Genomic DNA, 18,962 nt, shown 5'->3' on the forward strand with positions numbered 1-18,962 from the left:
CATACCATGCTCATGGATAGGAACAATCAATATCGTGAAAATGGCCATACTGCCCAAGGTAATTTATAGATTCAATGCCATCCCCATCAAGCTACCAATGAGTTTCTTCACAGAATTGGAAAAAACTGCTTTAAAGTTCATATGGAACCAAAAAAGAGCCCGCATCTCCAAGACAATCCTAAGTCAAAAGAACAAAGCTGGAGGCATCACGCTACCTGACTTCAAACTATACTACAAGGCTACAGTAACCAAAACAGCATGGTACTGGTACCAAAACAGAGATATAGACCAATGGAACAGAACAGAGTCCTCAGAAATAATACCACACATCTACAGCCATCTGATCTTTGAAAAACCTGAGAGAAACAAGAAATGGGGAAAGGATTCCCTATTTAATAAATGGTGCTGGGAAAATTGGCTAGCCATAAGTAGAAAGCTGAAACTGGATCCTTTCCTTACTCCTTATACGAAAATTAATTCAAGATGGATTAGAGACTTAAATGTTAGACCTAATACCATAAAAACCCTAGAGGAAAACCTAGGTAGTACCATTCAGGACATAGGCATGGGCAAAGACTTCATGTCTAAAACACCAAAAGCAACGGCAGCAAAAGCCAAAATTGACAAATGAGATCTCATTAAACTAAAGAGCTTCTGCACAGCAAAAGAAACTACCATCAGAGTGAACAGGCAACCTACAGAATGGGAGAAAATTTTTGCAATCTACTCATCTGACAAAGGGCTAATATCCAGAACCTACAAAGAACTCAAACAAATTTACAAGAAAAAAACAAACAACCCCATCAAAAAGTGGGCAAAGGATATGAACAGACATTTCTCAAAAGAAGACATTCATACAGCCAACAGACACATGAAAAAATGCTCATCATCACTGGCCATCAGAGAAATGCAAATCAAAACCACAATGAGATACCATCTCACACCAGTTAGAATGGCGATCATTAAAAAGTCAGGAAACAACAGGTGCTGGAGAGGATGTGGAGAAATAGGAACACTTTTACACTGTTGATGGGATTGTAAACTAGTTCAACCATTATGGAAAACAGTATGGCGATTCCTCAAGGATCTAGAACTAGATGTACCATATGACCCAGCCATCCCATTACTGGGTATATACCCAAAGGATTATAAATTATGCTGCTATAAAGACACATGCACACGTATGTTTATTGCAGCACTATTCACAATAGCAAAGACTTGGAATCAACCCAAATGTCCATCAGTGACAGATTGGATTAAGAAAATGTGGCACATATACACCATGGAATACTATGCAGCCATCAAAAAGGATGAGTTTGTGTCCTTTGTAGGGACATGGATGCAGCTGGAAACCATCATTCTTAGCAAACTATCACAAGAACAGAAAACCAAACACCGCATGTTCTCACTCATAGGTGGGAACTGAACAATGAGATCACTCGGACTCAGGAAGGGGAACATCACACACTGGGGCCTATCATGGGGAGGGGGGAGGGGGGAGGGATTGCATTGGGAGTTATACCTGATGTAAATGACGAGTTGATGGGTGCAGCACACCAACATGGCACAAGTATACATATGTAACAAACCTGCACGTTATGCACATGTACCCTACAACTTAAAGTATAATAATAATAAATAAATTTAAAAAAAAAAAAAAAGAAATTCAGTAGTGGCTCTTCTTTGTGTCCAATGACAATGAAAGGATAGATAACCATAGATTTGGCAATGCGGCAACATTTAACTGCCAGAAGCCAGGAGAGCTACGATTACTATAGTGACTGGCAATGTCACATGAACATCCAAGAGGGCTTGACACACAAGGAGTTTTGGAAGTGGTTAAGAGAGCATGGTCCTCCTAGGGGCAGAATAGAGGGGCAGCCAATAAGGGTGCTGCTCTTTCCCATAGATATTTCATTACTTTCAAGAAGGGTTTCTTAAAAAAACATCATTCCAGGTGACTCAAAAAATACAGAGGTTTACTTTCTTCAAGCAGGAATTGACCTTTCAGTGCAGAAGGCACACTTGCTTTAATGTAGCAGTGCTACTCTCTGACATCCCACACACTGGCCTCTCATTGGAAACTGAACATTGTGAACACACACACATGAACACACACACACCCACACACACACACAACATATATAACCATTAGATTTTGAAGACACTGTGCCAATGGCATGATTCAATCCAAAAGAAAAATGGTAGGCAGGAGGTGATTTTCTGGAAAAGATCTCTGGTCTATCTTCATGAGACAGCTGGTGGAAAGGAATGCAGCAGCTACCTGTTAACTATGCTTCTAATACATTTACTAGAAGGTTAGGTTGGTGCAAAAGTAATTGCAGTTTTTGTAGTTATTTTTAATGGCAAAAGCCACAATTACTTTTGCAGCAACCTAATAGTGTATACTGCCTTTCTCAGCAAAAACTGTACTTTCCAGAACCATTGCTGAGAAGATTTATAACTTTGTTTATAAGGTTAAAAATAAAATATAACCATGAGAATAAAAAGGATTAGGAGGTTGAATTTAAAACATTAAACAAAAATAAAATAAGAAAAAGAACAGATAAAACAACATAAATCCGGGGAATAAAACTGTACTGAAACAATGATAGACCAACATCTACAAATTCTACCAAAAACGCTGTACCTGGTAATTATTAAATAGCATATGATGTTGAGGAATTCAATATCTTGAAAGCAGGACAAATACTATCTGCAAAGAGAAGTAGTTAAAATATTTAAGGTAAACCATTTTGGATGGTGGGGAGAAACAGTTACAAGGAAACCAGCAGAAATGGACTCCAGACCTGTTTTTGAGAGGGTTTGGACTCTCCCATCTCCTGGACAAATCCAGGAGAAGCCATAACACTGGAGAAGAGCCACAACAAATCCCATTGTGATAGGACTCTCAAGATTCAAAGCACTGGCCGGGCGTGGTGGCTCATGCCTGTAATCCCAGCACTTTGGGAGGCCGAGGTGGGTGGATCACCTGAGGTCAGGAGTTTGAGACCAGCCTGGCCACCATGGTGAAACCCCGTCTCTACTAAAAAATACAAAACATTAGCTGTGCGTGGTGACCCGTGCCTGCAATCCCAGCTACTCAGGAGGCTGAGGCAGGAGAATTGTCTGAACCTGGGAGGTGGAGGTTGCAGTGAGCCGAGGTTGCATCACTCCATTTCAGCCTGGGCAACAAGAGGGAAATTCCGTCTCAAAAAAAAAAAAAAAAGATTCAAAGCACTAATCAGAACAGGCACACCTCATTTAAAAAGAGACACATTCCTAAAAGTTGTATATAGTTTTAATTTTTATTTTTTATTTTAAACACACAAATTACTTTTTTAGAACCTAGCACAATGGGCACTCTATAAAAATTTTGGGATTGACAAATCCATTGATGGAGGAAACCACGGAGGCTTTCCATCCATTACTCTCACATTACTCTATATAATATGTACAATGCCTCTAATCTACAGATGAGACATTTTACGCACAGAGGTATTAAACAACTTGCCCAAAGCCATATATATGTCTGCTGACTCTAAAACCCATTGTTTACAACTTGTGGCTTTGTTTTTTAAAAGATCCCTTCCTCTTTAAGTAAAAGAACAAATTTTACCTTACAAACCATCAGACCCTAAATTAATCCACTTGAAAAATAAAATGTTGGTATGGTGTTTTGAGTTGCTTTAAAGTGAGACACATGAAGGACAAAGTATTTGAGAACATTTAAAGGTCTTTTAACTTCATTAGGCATTTTAAGTCTGATAGATTTAACATGCCTCTACAAAATGTACAATCTAATCATGTTGAAAGATCAAATCCAGAATAAGCCCTATTAATTAACACAAGAAATCATAGTGCCACTTGTTGCCATTGGAGGAAATGGTTTTGTTATAGATTTCTAGGAGAAATTAGTTAGATTTTACTTTAAAGGCCATAAAATGTTGTTTATATTCTTTTTTCAAATAACAATTCTTGTAATAAGATAACAAAGACATACTCCTTTGTAATTCTTATGAAAATAAATTTGTCAATAATCACTTAAAATAATAGCTTCCATTTATTTAGTAAATATCAATCAGGTAAATGTTCTAGGCACTTTATAAACATCTTATTTAATCCTTGCTATAACTCTTTAAGATAAAATACTATTTTTCACATTTTACAGGTTCATCAAGGCTTAAATAACTAAAATTATATAGCGTGAATAATACAACCACAGATGCACTTTATTCTAAAGCCCATGCTGTCTCCATTGTGTCCTAATTGGAGCTACCTTAAAAGAAATTATTACTCAGTTACACCTCCAGTTTGAAGGGATATAGTATATGCATGTGTGTGTTTATATATTTATATATAATATTTTAAAATTTAGAATGTAAATTTGTTTTAAAATGAAAAACTTCTAAGAAAAACCTTTGTACATCAAAGACAATAAATACATTCTGCCATTTGAATAAAATCTTTCAGTCTAATGAATCATGGCAATTTTACCTTATTTAAAAAGAGAAAGGCAACACAGTGTGCATTGGTCATAAGTTGAAAATATTGCATTGTAAAGTCAAAAAATCATAAATAGAACCATTATAAATTAAAGACCAACTGTACAGAAGTTCTAATCTGCCATTTAACTGACTAGTTGTATAACTAGTCTTGCAATTTTCACTTTAAGTCTTCAAAGTTTTCCAACACTGATAATCTAGCTTTCACCTCTTTATTTAACAAATACTAAATTCTAGAAACACTGACAGACTCCAAGAAAACAATGATGAAAAACACATTTGTTATGGACTGAATTGTGTCTCCCCTGCCCCCCACCCAAACTAATATGTTGAAATTCCAACTCCCAGTACTTCAGAATATGATTATATTTAGAGACGCGGTCTCTAAAGAGGAAATCAAGTTAAATGAGGTAATTAGGGTAGGACCTAATGCAATATGGCTGGTGACTTTATAAGAAAAGGAGATTAGGACACAGATGCAGAAGAAAGACCATGTAACGATACAAGGGGAAGACAGCCATCTGCAAGCCAAGGAGAGAGGTCCTGAAGAGACCAACCTTGCCAACCATTGCCAACCACCTTGATCTTGGACTATTAGCTTCCAGAATTGTGAGAAAATAAATTTCTGCTGTTTAAACAACTTAATTTGTGATATTTATTACAGCAGTTCTAGAAAACTAATACATATTTCATGATTTATTTGTGCTCCCTCACTCATTACCCTAAACATTAATGTAAAAATTCGAAGTTTAAAATTTCTGGAAAAAAAATTATGAAAAGGTTAAATCCCAAGAAAGTAAAGAAACCATAAGTATTTTTATTTTGGAACTTTAACTGAAATTAGACTTCTACATCAATAAATTGGAGGGGGGATGAGACACAGAGACAGAAAAGGCAATTGTTTCCCAAACTGATCTTAACCACTCTCTTTGAAAATGTTTTCCCAAAAGTCTAATAATTCCAGGAATTCACTGAACTTGGAGGCAGCTTAGAACAATGGACAGATCATTGACCTTACAGACAGTAAATTTCAGCAGCTAGCTGACTCTGGGCAAGCTATTTAGCATTTTTTAGCCTCGATTGCTAATATGAAAATTAGGAAACTCATAATTTGACTCAAATGAAATAATCCAAATTAAAGTGATTTTTGTGCTTGAAAGTACCTTACAATATTTTCATGTGGAATAATTTTCCTGCTCTAGCAATCTAAAAAGTCCTATCAGAAAAGGGTATCAATGAATTTCTAATCTAAACTAGACTATTGCTAAGAGACAACATTAAGTTTACCAGTTCCTGGAAACTATTCATTTTAAAAACACTATAGTCAGTATTCTGGAATTTTCTCAATTCTCCTTGAGTGTTCAAATAATGAGCAGAGACCTTGAGACAAGATTTGGGGTGAGAAAGTAAAAATAAATTCAGACACCAAAAATCTGCCCTGACATTCATCAGGCTGGAATAATAGGCCCAGATAAAGCTGGCTGGAAAGTTAAAAGGAAATACTATTTCTCCCAAGGACATGCTGCCATTATAAAGTATCATCACAACCCCTTTCTTTGAATGCCTACTGCTTTCTTACTGAGAAACTTTGTTCTATAAAATCAAAGACAATCAGAGACTTTGCTTCTGAAATTCTATCAGTAAAAATGAAATATCCCACTCTTGTCTGGAGGTTCTAAGTCACTTTGACACAGAGAAGTAGCCTCTATTTAGGATCCAGGAAATACCTTCAGATAATGGTTTGGGGACAAATATTCAACATCTATCTTATCTTTATTGCTTCCAAGGAAACAAGTTCATTGCCACATCCACGTCTAAACCATTTACACATAGCCTTGCTCCTTCCTTTCGTTTGAGCCTATCAACCCCTAATATATTTAAAGTAGTTCCCATTTTTCATTTCTGACTGTGCTTATTTATGCTTTTCTCTCTCTCTCTCCTCCTCCTCTTCCTTCCACCCTCTTTGAAATCAAACATGCCAGAAGTTATTTACCTTAATCTTATCAAATAAAACTCAGTCATTATTGATCCTCTTTATTCTATGTTTTGTTTGTTTGATCAATATTGTCTCTGTTACTTCCTTTTTTCCATTGTATTGAATTTATTCTGTCCTTTTTCTAACATCTTAACATCTTAAATTGGATACTTGGCTTACTAACTTTTTATCTTTCCTTTTTCTATTACGTTCCTTGATTGGAATTTTTGTGCTCCCTGAAACAGAGATGTCTTCCATCAATTCTGGAAATTTTTCATCCAGGACTTAAAAATTGCTTCTGCCACATTAACTCTAGTCTCTTCTTCTGGAACTCCAATGGGTCATATCAGCTCTTGTCATTCTAATGTCCATATCTTTTAACCACTCTTTCATGTTTTTCATCTCTTTGTGATAATATCTTTAACTCTATCCTTTATTTCATTAATTTATAATTTTCTTTTGTCTAATCTTCATTTAAACCATCTACTTTTTAGCTATTATAATTTTCCTTTTTAGGAGTTCTATTTTGTATTTTTTATTTCCTATTCTGCCCCATCTTTTTAATTGTATCTTATTCCTTTCTTATATTAGCGAGTACATACTTTATTTAAACATTTTAAATATTATATAAAGTGTTTAGTGATATTTTCTGGTAAGTCTCACTTATAGTGATTTATTTCTCAAGTATTTTGTAGTTTTCATTCTCAATTCATGTTTTATTAAAGCTTTTTTTAGGTAACTCCATGAAGCCTGGGTTGAAGCTACATTCAGTGAAAGATAATATGCATTTCTTCTGCCAATCACCCGAGTGCTTTCAAATTGGAACTACCTAAAGTTTTGTTTATGTTTGTTTGTTTGTTTTCAGTCTAGACTGCTCAGGCTACAAAAATGATGTAAATTTTGGCTGGGCACAGTGGGTCATGCCTATAATCCCAGCACTTTGGGAGGCTGAGGTGGGTGGATCACCTGAGGTCAGCAGTTTGAAACCAGCCTGACCAACCTGGAGAAACTCTGTCTCTACTAAAAATACAAAATTAGCTGGGCATGGTGGTGCATGCCTGTAATCCTAGCTACTCGGGAGGCTGAGGCAGGAGAATCGCTTGAACCCGGGAGGCAGAGGTTGCACGATGAGCCAAGATCGCACTATTGCACTCCAGCCTGGGCAACAAGAGTGAAACTCCGTTTAAAAAAAAAAAATGACATAAATTTTAACTTGAAAGTGATATCAGGGTAGCCTTTGTGGTTATCAATTTTCAAAGCAGATACTTCTATTGTTTTCTACTGAGAGCCCAATCTAACATACCTTGTTGCCAAGTTGTCTTGCTTATCTTCCTTATTTGACAGGGAGACATTCTTTTTTACCTCTACCCTCACGTTAATCATAATTTCTGGCTTTATGTGGGTTCTCAGAAATATCTTCCCATCTGTATATATACAAGGCTTTTTCTCCACCACTGCCTGGTCATTAAAACAGGATTACCATAATTAGCAAATGCCCTCTAGATAGCTATGTTATCAGCAACCACTTACAATTCTATTTTCAACTCGTCTTCTTTTTTGGCCCCCACAGGTTTCCCTTACTTATTTGTGAGCTTACTTAGGATTTTAAAATATTGTTGTTATTCCATCAAGTATTTGTAAATATCTTATACCAGAGATTTTTTTGGGACATTTTATCTGCATTTGCTGGTAATGAAACTCAGTTCACTCTTCAACCTGCTCCAATCTGGGGCTTTTACTCTCATCATTACATTGAAACTATCCTCGCAAAGATAAAACTTAGCTATAATTTTCTATGAGTCTCAATTTATTTGGCCTCTCAGAAGTTTTCAGTGGAACTGAATTATCTTTCCTTCTTCTCTTTTCTCAGCTTCCATAACTCTATATTCTTTTTGTTTCCTCCTACCCATCTAGCTTTTTTTTTCTGCCCCCTTTGCCTGCTCTTCCTCCATATTTCTAAACGTTGGAACTGCTCAGAACTTGTTTCTAATCATCTCCTCAATCTACATTCTCATCCTAGGAAATCTTGACCACTTCCATGACTTTATATTATCTACATGCCAACAACTCTTAAATGTGTATCATCAACCCAAAATTATCCTCTAAATTCCAAATTTACATCTCTAACTACCTACGTAACATATCTGCCTGTACATCACACAGGGATCTCAAACTTCATCTTCTAATCTAACCCATATCGGCAAATGACACATCCATCAACCTAGTTTTTCTTCTCAAAAGTCTAGTGGCTTGCCTTGATAACTTCTTCAACTTCTCTGCCACTAACTCACAACCAAACCATTACCAAATTCCATCAATACTACCTAAAAATACATATCTTAAATCTACCCACTTCTCTCCAACTCCAACAGCAGACCAAGTCACCAACATCCCTTACCCACAATATTGCAACAGATGTAACTGATTTCCCTGTTCACTCAGTAACCACCACCCTCCACTCCCAATACACAATATCTATAGTGATTTGAAAATATTAAACTGGCTCACGCCATTCTCTAAACCATAAAATTTGTGACTTGCTTTATTGTAATCTTCACTTTATTGCAGTGGTCTGGAACTGAACTCACAACACCTCCAAGCTTTGTTTATATAGGTAACTTCTCATAAGCTTCTTAACTCTTTTCAGACTCAAATTTCTACATTTATTAAATAAGGATAGTAAAAATACCTAATCAGAATTATTGTGACAATTAAATTAGATAATTTAGATAATTTGTATATAGTACCTAGCACAGCACCTAGCCCACAGTAAGCCCCCAATACTTTTAATGCAACAGGGTCTCGCTATGTTGCCAAGGCTGGTTTTGAACTCTCGGCCTCAAGCAATCCTCCTGCCTCAGCCTCCCAAAGTGCTATGATTACAAGTGTGAGGCAGCATGCCCAGCCCCATTTTTAATTTTGTTTATTTTTATTTTGCTTTGTCATGGAAATTAAGAACAGCTGGTCTTAATGCCTTTTATATGCTATAAATTCACTCCAGGCTTTTGCATGTTGAATAACTGAAATTTCTTTTTTTTAATTCAGTATAATACTGTATTTTCTAACATATTAAATGAAAGCCAAGAAAATATCAAATTAACTTTAAAAGCAAATCTTTACTCTTTAAAGAAAAAATACAAACTGTGGTATTTTTATAAAAGATTATATTTTACATAATATAAATAAAATCACTAATGCATCTATGCTTGGTTTCCTTAAACTACAATGAACCACAGAATGTGTGGAAAACGGGTTTAGTTTTTGATGAAAAATAAATATCTTGGAAAAAACAAGTAGTTTTCTTTTTTTTAACTGTCTATGCACAGGCACTGACATAACCAAGCTTTAATGGCCACCACTTCCTTTTCCTTGTCCAAAGCAGCCATTTCCATAGCTCCCCCTTCTACATTCTCACTGGCATCCCCCAGATCCTCTGTAGCCTCCACCAGACCTTCTGTGATCTCCACCAGAGCTACTGCTATAGCCACCTCAGTTATATCCTCTATAATCTCCACCACCATCTCCACCATATCCTTCCTGACAGGGTGGAGTAGTGCCACCATAGCCTCCACTACTATAGCCTCCATTGCTATAGCCACTGCCATAGTCTCCAACACCATAATTAGAATGTATCCTTCTATATCTACTTCCATTGTCATATCAGGCCATCTTGGGAGGATGTGGACCATCTCCATACTGTGTATGGAGATGATAACGGCAGCTAACAGCCTAGAGATTTGGTGGATCATGTTCAGCATATAATAATTTAAGGGGTCCAACTGGCTGAAGATATCAGGTTGTTTCATTACTTCAACAACCAGAGACTCCAAGGTTTCCTGGGAAGCAGTGATGCAGCCAGCAGCTTCATGGGATATATGTAGTTTAATTCAGTTGTCTACAAGAACAATCTGCCTATCACATGATACTTTCTTGGAGGCAAAGAGAAGCAACTTCAAGGGGGTGACTAAGGTCATGCCTTTAGCAGAGATCACTCAGATTCAAGTACACCTGAGCAGAGACAGTGTTTGAACCTGAGCCATCTCTGCTAAAGGCATGGCCTTAGTCACCCCCTGCTTTTCACCAAACACAAAGAAAGGAGAGGAGCACTTCATATCTTGCTACTAAAAAAACAATTAACAGACAGTTTGTGGATAAGTGCATTATGCCTTTCATGGTAAGAATATTTCTCTTTTCCTTCTGAGACCATCATTTGGGTATATACCAAAGGCCAAGAGGGAGATAACAACATCCAAACTATTATCTGGTCCAGTGTTAGTAAACACTTGTGTCAATAATTTTCTGGAAATCCAGAATTAATAAGAATCCCTTTGAGCTAAACTTTGGCTTCATAAGTCATTCTTAGTGTAGCCATATTGAATCTTTCTGCTCACAAAATTGAATCTCGGCTTCTTCTCTACCCATTCTAGAATCATTCCAGGATTGGAACACTGATAAAAGGGATACATAACCAGAAAATCAGTTTCCAGCAAAATTTCAACGGATATATTCCACTTTCCTTCACCAATGAAAGCAGGTAGCAGCAGAGATGCTATAGACAGGATCTCTCTCATAAAAAATACACCCCATTATTGTCATTTTGCCAATATGAGGCTCAATGGAGAGTTTAGTCAGGACCTATCCTAGAGAATTAAACTTATCATTGCCATCTAATGCATTAAGCTCTCTAAGAGTGTGCTCTGCCTAAATCACAGGATCCAAAGGTGGAGGTCCTTGGATTGCCTTGGCCAGAAATTAGCCAAATTCTCCCAGACACAGGAGTTTCATACTTGATATAATCACTCCTCGCTTTTCTCTTTTTTAAATTGTATTTGGGTTTAGGGGTACATGCACAGAATTGTTGTATAGGTAAACTGTGTCACAGGGGTTTGGTGTACAGATTATTTAGTCACCCAGGTAAGCACAGTACCCAATAGGTATTTTTGTATGCTCTCCTTCCTCCCACCCTCCACCCTTAAGGAGGCCCTAGTGTCTGTTGTTCCCCTTTGTGTTCATGTGTTTTCATTGCTTAGCTCTGACTTATAAGTAAGAACATATGGTATTTGGTTTTCTGTTTCCAGGATAATGATCTCTAGCTCCATCCATGTTGCTGCAAAGGGCATGATCTCATTCTTTTTTACGGTTGCATGGTACTCCATGGCATATATATACCACATTTTCTTTGTCTAGTATACCACTGATGGACATTTAGGTTGATTCCATGTCTTTGCTATTGTGAATAGAGCTGCAATAAACATACATATGCATGTGTCTTTATGGTATAATGATTTTTATTATTTAGGGTATATACCCAATAATGAGATTGCAGGGTCAAATGGTAATTCTGTTTTAAGTTCTTTGAGAAATCATCACACTGCTTTCTAAAATAGCTGAACTAATTTATACTCCCACCAGTAGTGTATAAGCATTCCCCTTTCTCCTCAACCTCACCATGACCTGTTATTTTTTTGACTTTTTAGTAATGGCCAGTCTGACTGGTATGAAATGGTATCTCATTGTGGTTTGGATTTGCATTTCTCTAATAATTAGTGATGTTGAGCATTTCTTCATATTCTTGTTGACCACATGTATGTCTTTTGACATGTATGTCCTTTGCCCACTTTTTAATAGTATTGTTTGGTTTTTTGCTTGTAAATTTGATTACGTTCTGTATCAATTTTGCATATTGCACCTGTTTCAGATACATAGTTTGCAAATATTTTCTCCATTCTGTAGGTTGTATCTTTATTGATATTATAGTTTCTTGTGTTGTGCAAAAGCTGTTTAGTTTAATTAGATCCAATTTGTCAATTTTTGTTTTTGTTGCAATGGCTTTTGGCATCATTGTCATGAAATCTTTGCCAGGTCCTATGTCCCAGAATGGTATTTCCCAGGTTTTCTTCCAGAGTTTTTATAGTTTTAGGTTTTACATTTAAGTCTTTAATCCATCTTGAGTTGATTTTTGTATGTGGTGTAAGAGAGAGGTCCATTTTCAATCTTCTGAATATTGCTAGCCAGTTATCCCACCAGTATTTATTGAATAGGGAGTCCTTTCTCCATGGTTTGTTTTTGTTAGTTTTGCTGAAGATCAGATAGTTTTATGTGTGCAGTTTTACTTCTGGGCCTCGATTCTGTTTCATTAGTCTATGTGTCTGTTTTGTATCAGTGTTTTCATTACTACAGCCTCGTAGTATAGTTTGAAATCAGGTAACATGATACCTCCAGCTTTGTTCTTTTTGCTTACAATTGTCTGGGATATTTGGATTCTTTATGGCTCCACATAAATTTTAGAATAGTTTTTTTCTAATTCTGTGAAGAATATCATTGGTAGTTTGATAGGATTAGCATTGAATCTGTAAATTACTTTGGGCAATATGGTCATTTTTATAATACTGATTCTTCCTATCCATGAACATGGAATGTTTCCCCATTTGTGTATGTCATCTCTGATTTCTTGGAGTAGTGTTTTGTAATTGTCATTGTAGAGACTTTACACCTCCCTAGTTAGCTACATTCCTAGTTATTTTATTCTATTTTTGGCAATTGTAAAAGGGATTATGTTCCTGATTTGGCTCTCCACTTACATGTTGTTTGTATATAGGAATGCTACTAATTTTTGTACACTGACTTTGTATCCCAAAACTTTGCTGAAGTTGTTTATCAGATCAAGAAGCTTTTAGGCAGAGACTGTAGTGTTTGCTAGGTATAGAATCATGTCATCTGCAACCAGGGATAATTTGACTTCCTCTTTTCCTATTTGGATGCCTTTTATTTCTTTCTCTTGCCTGACTGCTTGGGCCAGGACTACCAGTACTATGCTTGATAAGAGTGGTGAGAGAGGGTATACTGGTCTCATTCTAGTTATCAAAGGGACCGCTTCCAGCTTTTGCCTATTCAGTATGATGCAGGCTGTGGGTTTGTCATAGAGGGCTCTTATTATTTTGAAGCATGTTCCTTCAGTGTCCAGTTTCTTGAGGGTTTTTACATAAAGGGATGTTAAATTTTATTGAAAGCTTTTTTGCATCTATTAAGATAATCGTGTGGTTTTTGTTTATAGTTCTGTTTATGTGTTGAGTCACATTTATTGATTTGCATATGTTGAGCCAAGCTTGCATCCCAGGGATGAAACCTACTTTGTTATGGTGGATTAGATTTTTGATGTGCTGCTGAATTCAGTTTGCTACTATTTTGTTGAGGATTTTTGCATCTATTTTCATTAAGGATGTTGGTCTTTTTGTTGTGTCTCTGCCAGATTTTGGTATCAGGATGATGCTGGTCTCATAGAATAAGGTACAGAGAAGCCCCTGCTCCTCGATTTTTTGGATTAGTTTCAGTAGGAGTGGTACTAGCTCTTATTTATACATCTAGTTGAATTCAACTGTGAATCTGTCTGGTCCTGGGCTTTTTATGATTGGTAGGATTTTTATTACTGATTCAATTTTAGAATTCACTATTAGTCTGTTCAGGGATTCCTGGTTCACTCTTCGGAGGTTGTATGTGTCTAGGAATTTATCCATTTCTTCTAGGTTTTCTGCTTTGTGTGCATAGAGGTGTTCATAGTAGTTCTGATGGTTATTTGTATTTCTGTGGGTTTGGTGGTAATGTCCCCTTTGTCATTTCTGATTGTGTTTATTTGGATTTTCTCTATTTTCTTCTTTATTAGTCTAGCTAGCAGTCTATCTATCTTATTTATTCTTTCAAAAAACAAACTCCTGGATTTATTGATCTTTTGTATGGTGTTTTCACATCTCAAATTCCTTCAGTTCAGCCCTAATTTTGGTTATTTTTTGTCTTCTGCTAGCTTTGAGATTGGTTCACTTTTGTGTTGCTAGTTTCTCTAGGTGTGATGTTAGGTTGTTAATTTTAGATCTTTCAAACTTTTCGATGTGGGCATTTAGTGCTATAAACTTCCCTCTTAACACTGCCTTAGTTATGTCCCAGAGATTCTTGTACATTCTATCTTTGTTTTCATTTGGTCAAAGAATTTCTTTATATCTGCCATAGTTTCCCTATTTATCCAAAAATCATTCAAGAGTAGCTTGTGTCATTTCCATGTAATTTTATGGTTTTGAGCCATTTTCTTGATATTGGTTTCTATTTTATTGTACTGTGATCTGAGAGTGTTGTTGATATGATATCAATTGTTTTGAATTTGCCAAGGATTATGTCTGATTGTGTGATCCACTTTAGAGTTGTGCCATAGGGTGATAAGAAGAATGTTTTTGAACAGAGAGTACTGCAGGGTTTTATTAGGCCCATTTGGTTAATGTTGAGTTCAGGTCATGAATCTCTGTTAATTTTTTGCCTCAGTGATCTCTCTAAAACTGTCAGTGGGGTGTTGAAGTCCCATAATCTAATTGTGTGGGAATCTAGGTCTCTTCATAGGTCTCTGAGAACTTGCTTTATGAATCCAGGCACTACTGTGTTAGGTGCATACATATTTAGGATACTTAAGTCTTCTCGTTGAATTAAAACCTTTACCATTATGTGATGCCCTTCTTTGTCTTTTTAAATCTTTGTTGGGTTTAAAGTCTCTTTTGTCTGAAATTAGGACAGCAACCCCTGCTTTTTCCAGTTTTCCATTTGCTTGGTAGGTTTTTCTGCATCCCTTTGATTTGGGCCTATGAATGTTGCTGCATGTGAGATGGGTCTCTTGAAGACAGCATACCATTTGGTCTTGCTTCTTTATCCAGCTTGCCACTCTGTGCCTTTTAACTGGGGGCATTTAGCCCGTTTATATTCAAGGCTAATATTGATATACACAGATTTGATTCTGTCATCATATTATTAGCTGGTTATTATGCAGACTAGGTTGTGTTGTTGCTTTATAGTGTCACTGGTCTATATACTTAAGTATGTTTTTGTAGTAGCTGGTAATGGTCTTCTCTTTCCATATTTAGCATTCCTTTCAGGACCTATTGTAAAGCAGCAAGTCTGGTGGTAATGAATTCCCTCATTTGCTTGTCTGAAAGGGATTTTATTTCTCTCTCATTATGAAGCTTAGTTTGTCTGGATATAAAATTCTGAGTTGAAAATTCTTTTCCTTAAGAATGCTTAATACAGGCCCTCAATGTTCTCTGGCTTGTAGGGTTTCTGCTGAAAGGTCCACTGTTGGCCTGATGGGTTTTCCTTTCTAGATGAACTGTCCCTTCTCTCTAGCTGCCTTTAACACTTTTTCTTTCATTTCAATTTTGAAGAATCTGATGATTATGTGTCTTGGGGATGGTCTTCTTTTTAGTATCTTGCTGAAGGTCTCTGGATTTCCTGAATTTGAATGTTGACATCTTTAGTGAGGTTGGGGAAGCTTTCATATATGACATTCTAAAATATGTTTTCCAAGTTGCTTGCTTTCTCTCCATCTCTGTGAGGGATACCAGTGAGTCATAGATTTGGTCTCTTTACATAATCCCATGTTTCTTGGAGGTTTTATTCACTCTTTTTTATACTTTTTTCTTCATTTTTGTCTGACAATTATTTCAACAAGCCAGTCTCTAAGCTTTGAAATGTATTCCTCCAATTGGCCTATTCTGCTGTTAACACTTGTGATTGCATTACAAAATTCTTGCAGTGTGTTTTTCAGCTCGATCAAATCTGTTTGGTTAATCCTTATAACGGCCATTTGTATCTATCAGCCTCTGTATTTTTTTAATGATCCTTAGCTTTCTTGCACTGGGCTTTGACATTATTTTGAATCTCAATGATCTTCATTCCTATCCGTATTCTGAATTCTATTTCTGCCATTTCAGCCATTTCAGTCTGGTTAAGAATACTTGCTGGGGCCAGGTGTGGTGGCTCATGCTTGTAATCGCAGCACTTTGGGAGGCCAAGGCAGGTGGATCACGAGGTCAGGAGATCGAGACCATCCTGGCTAACATGGTGAAACCCCGTCTCTACTAAAAATACAAAAAAATTAGCCAGGCATGGCAGTGTGCGCCTGTAGTCCCAGTTGCTGGGGAGGCCGAGACAGCAGAATGGCATGAACCCAGGAGGCGGAGCTTGCAGTGAGTCAAGATCACGCCACTGCACTCCAGCCTAGATGACGGAGCAAGACTCCGTCTTAAAAAAAAAAAAAAGAAAAAAAGAAAAAAGAATACTTGCTGGGGAACTAGTGAGGTCGTTTGGAGACACTGGCTTTTTGAGTTGCCAGAGTTCTTGCACTGGTTCTTTTTCATCTGTGTTGGCTTGTGTTCTGTTAACTGAAGTGTAGTTTCAGTACAGCTAGTATACTTCTTTTCTGGGTGTTTTCAGAGGGCTGAGGCTTTGTGCAAGGTCTTTATTTGTAGGTGAATTCTTTTCCTTGGTTTCAAATATTAGTAAAGTATTGTTGGTGTTGAATTTGGGGCTGTGATCCAGCAGGTGGCACTTACACATAGTGGCCAGTAGGTAGTCTCTTGATCAAGAGTGTGGCTCCTCTGTATTTCCTCATGATTGCAGCCATGCTTCTCAGTGCTCTGAAAGTATGGGTTCCTCTCCCACTTGAGTGCTGACTGCAACTCTTGGCTTGGGACTCTTGGGCAGCAGGGGAAGGGACCTCAGCAGTGGTTATGGCAGAGGGCCTTTCACTTGTCTCTTGGGGTTCCAACCCAGAGAGATGTGGAGCCACTATTAATCACTGCAATTGGCTCTGGATGGGGCACCTGTGCTTTGGGCTTAAGCTAGGGAGGCCCACCTGGTGATGAGAGGGTGTCAAGGATGAGTAACAGGTAGACAGACTGGCCTCTTCTCCCTAGGGCAACAGCAGCTTGCTGGAGGTGTGGTTAAAGCACTCAAGGTCTTTGCTCCTTCTCCAGTTCAAGGACAGCAAGGTCAGTACCACTGCAGTGGCAGCAGCAGAGGGGCTTTTGGTTGACTTTGGGAGCTCCACCTCAGAAAAATGTAGAGCCATTGCTATTGGGAAAGTTCAGCCAGGAGATGAGGCATTTGTTTTGCTGGCTCCGCTTGTTGAGGAGTGTGGGGGCAGGCACTCACAGGAATAAGCGACCAGGCTCCTCTCTATATGGTGACTGTGGTGTGTTGGAAGCTCAGGTGAAGCCCTCAGGCTCTTGGTTTCTTCCCCAGAAGCCGTTTCTTCCCACGGCTTTGCTGTGGCAGTGGCAGAAGTTCTGCCAGTTGTCTCAGGGAGACTCTGAGACATTACCAGGGGGTATGCTTAGCTGTGGGTGGGGTGGCTGTTCTGTGGTGCAAAGCCGGGGCCCTGCCAGGTTAAGAGTGAGGGGTAGCAGCTCCCAGATGACTCCTCTCCATATAGTGGCTGTGGTTTGCTGGAGATGCCTGTGTAGTGACTGGCCCTTTGTTTCTTTCACACCCAAGAGTGGTTAGGTTGGTACCACTGCAGCTGCAATTCCAGAGGGGTTGTGGATTGTCTCTGGGATTTCCTCCTTAGAGAAATGCTGGACCACCTCCAACTTAAATGTTCAGGTTAAGGCAAGTTAGCAGTGCTGGAATCCCAGGCTGAGAGACCCTGCCTAGTAAGAAGCAAGTAAGGTCCAGGACCCATGTGGAGAACACTCTGGCCAGTTTTCCATGGGATGGCTGTGCTGTACAGGGGATCTACACTACTACCTAAACACTAAGTATTCTCCAGAGCCTGAAGGCTATAGTGGCAAGGGATGACAGACAACAAAGGTAACTAGCCTCTCTTTCTGGGAGCTCCATCCCAGGGAAGTGCAGAGCTCTACCAGCCCAAGAGCCCAGACAGGGGGTGGCTGGAGACCCAAGCCAGCGGGCCTCATCCTGTGAAATACAGTGGAGGTGAGGCATGGAGTCCATTGCTGCTCAGCCCTCTGGATTCAGCCACTTTCCTAGGGGAATGAAGGGAGCCTGACCTCTCCTACTGCTGGAGCTCCAGTCACTCATGCTGGGATGCCTGGGAATTCATGGCTCACAGGATTCCATGTTTGCCAGAGCAGCAGCTCTGCCCAGACTCCACATAGCTCTCCATGTCAGTCTGGAAGCCCTGGTAGGTAGGCTTATGCATGGATCACCTGAGCCCAGGGTTGCAAAGGTCCATGGGAGAACTGTGGGTCCCTGGGGACTCTCATTCACTCACCATTTCCTGGCAGTGGGGGAGCCTCCTCTGGCTCTATGCCACTCCTGGGTGGGTAGCTGTCCTGTCTTACTTTTTTCCATTCTCCATGGGTCAAGTTGTTTCCTTGATGAACTCACCTAGATGTTCCGGTTGAAGATACAGTAGTTAATCGCCACTTTCTTCTATCTGTGAGAGCGATGCACGCTACCTGCTTATCGTCAGCCATCTTGGCCTCTCCCATAATCACCCCCTCACTTTTCAATATTTTAATCAATTTGACTTGTCTCTAGTCCAATTTCTTCACAATTGTTCTCCACTGAAGGATCCTGAAGAGAAGCTCTAGTTCCCTGCTCTTTGTAGAGCAAGTTCCTGCTTCAAAAAACTAAGAGCAAAGTTAGACATCTTATAAATTATGTATATTTGTGAGGTTTATCATTTGTTGTTGATGCTGTTGGTA

General features: G+C 38.4%; 1 protein-coding gene and 1 pseudogene across 1 annotated transcript in view; both read right to left on the reverse strand.

Annotated features, from left to right (window-relative positions):
* Window positions 1-18,962, reverse strand: part of DLG2 (discs large MAGUK scaffold protein 2) — a 2,228,225-nt gene that overhangs the window by 2,031,749 nt on the left and 177,514 nt on the right. The window lies entirely within an intron of this gene.
* LOC144334535 (ATP-dependent RNA helicase A pseudogene) lies at window positions 9,650-11,265 on the reverse strand (annotated as a pseudogene).

This window comes from Macaca mulatta, chromosome 14, assembly GCF_049350105.2.
Source record: "Macaca mulatta isolate MMU2019108-1 chromosome 14, T2T-MMU8v2.0, whole genome shotgun sequence".
Taxonomy (NCBI): domain Eukaryota; kingdom Metazoa; phylum Chordata; class Mammalia; order Primates; family Cercopithecidae; genus Macaca; species Macaca mulatta.